The sequence below is a fragment of the Miniopterus schreibersii genome, assembly GCF_964146895.1.
Source record: "Miniopterus schreibersii genome assembly, chromosome: 6".
NCBI classification, from domain to species: domain Eukaryota; kingdom Metazoa; phylum Chordata; class Mammalia; order Chiroptera; family Miniopteridae; genus Miniopterus; species Miniopterus schreibersii.
The window spans coordinates 1,900,169-1,902,458 of record NC_138107.1 but is presented as its reverse complement, the minus strand read 5'-3'; positions in this window follow the sequence as shown (position 1 = coordinate 1,902,458).

Sequence of the window (2,290 nt, the reverse complement as noted above, 5' to 3'; positions counted from 1 at the left end):
GCACCTGTCCTCTCTGTGAAAAGAGTGGGCTTCGGTCCAAGCACAGCCTGGGAGGGCTTCCTGCCCTGGAAGGGATGAAAGGGGTGTTTTATTAATCCTGTGAGGGCTCAGCCAGGCAGAGCAGACAGGGTTAGGGCTGAGATTAGTGAATGAGAACATTAGTAGTTAAAAGTGTGGCGTCGGACTACCAGAGTTAGATTCCACCCCACGTAAAACTTCTGTATTCTGTGTCCTCCAAGCCCTCATTTGTGAGGATAACTAACCTCTTACATCACACCGCCACCATCAGGATGCCTCTTCCTAGGGTAGGCGCAAGCACAAGTGCTTGGGATGCACTTGGCCACTGAGATGTTGTACATGCTGTTGAATGAGTTCTCTCACAGTAAGGGACGTATCCGGAGCCTGGAGCATGTGACTGAACACGTGAGGACTCTCCTTCCTAGGAACTAAGAACAGCAACAACAAAAAAAATGGCTGCTAGGATACAGAGGTGACAGGGCCCCTAGGGGACAGAGGTGGGAGGGCAGCTAGGAGACAGAGGTGGGAGGGCCTCTAGGGGACAGAGGTGACAGGGCCCCTAGGGGACAGAGGTGGGAGGGCCTCTAGGGGACAGAGGTGGGGGGGCTTGGGTGCTCTTAGCCTTAGAAGTCTGTGTCTGAGAACTCCGGGCATCCGAGGGACTTGCTATCCAGATGAAAGAAAGTACTGAATGTCTGATGGAAAAAATAAACAGCCTTGCCTAGGACTTTTATAATAATTCTTTGTGTTCTTTTTTTTTCCCCTCTGAGAATTTTTATAACAGTTTATTTGAGCCAAACTGACAACAGTTTCCAGGGAGCAAGATCTCCGGTGCCCGCGAGAGGTGCTCTTTTGAAACACAGGTCTTCTCTTCCTCTTGGCACTGAGTCTTTCAGTGATTTTTGCAAAAGAGCTGTCGTTTTCATTACCCTGTTTCAGAACAAGGGTCTGTGGTTCTATGAAAGCAGTGGTAGGTTACATCTCAGACCAGCACTTGGAAAGCATCCCGCTGGGATTGTTGCCTTGCACCGTTTGGACTTAATTTGAGTTTCCCCCCTTCCCACTGTGTGTGGCAGGGGCAGGAGCCTCTGGGGGAGAGCAGCCTGCAGCCTGGGAGATGGGCAGCTGTCTCCAGGAGCTGCATACCGGCCCTGGATAGGACCAGAATTACCACTTCACACTTGCTTTGCGCTTGGGCGCGCAGCATATGTTACCAAGGATCAGGAGTTCTACTGTGGCCACTGGTGAGCCAGACATTCTTTGCTGGCAGGAGTGCAGGACCCAAGCCAGTGATAGGGCTAGCAGAGGCTCCTGGGGGGTGCAGTCCTGCGACCTCTCCAGCCCTGCCCGTCGCCCGCAGGCTCCAGCTCTCTCTCTGACTTTAGAGGGCCCTGGACCCTGGTCTGCGTGTGGGCCCTCAAGGCCTGGCTCTGCCCTGACAACCTCTTGCTTCCCTGCCCTGTTCACTCACCGACGGCATTTTGTGAGCACTAGCTGCTCTGTTAGTTTTGTTCTCTTTCAGTGAACATGTTTTTATTGGGAAAGCTGCTGAGATAGGCACTCTTGTAGGCACTAGGGGAAGCGCAGCAAGCAAGAGGGTCTGTCATGAGGGTACCTTTTCAAGTGGGAAGACGAAGTCAGCCAGTAAGCAGGTGCAAGAGGTAAACAAGCTAGCTGGAGCAACCAGGACTGTTGGGCATCTCTTAGTCATGAGCTCTGAGGCTCAGGACAGCCCCATAGGGAAGCGTGTGCTCATACCTGCTACCTGGCAAGGACACTGGCTCAGGTAGAGGAAGACTCCTGTCTCGATCACACAGCTAATGAGAAGAGCCAGCATTCAGCTGCATGTAGTGTTATCTACCGCTGCATAACTTGTTACCCCAGAAAAGTGGCTTGAAGAAATTAATCATCTCATAGTTTCTGTGGGTCAGAAACTCAAGATGGGGCGGTGGGAGATATCTGGAAGATTTGAAGGCTGGGGGCTGGAGTCCCCTGCAGGGTGCCAAGGTGGGCTTTGGCGTGAGTGGAGACCTCAGCTAGGGCTCTCAGCAGGAATTCCTCTAGCGGCCTCAATGGGTGTCTGCATGACATGGTGGCTGGGTCCAAAGGCAAGTGTCCTGAGAGCCACACAGCCCCCCTTTTGCTACTGCCATGGTCTGGGTTATCACAAGGCTGTCCAGGTTCAGGGGAGGAAACACCTCACCTCTTGATGGGGTGAGAGCATCGGCTACATAGTAAAAAGTACTTGGGTTGGGATATGTGATTGCAGCTT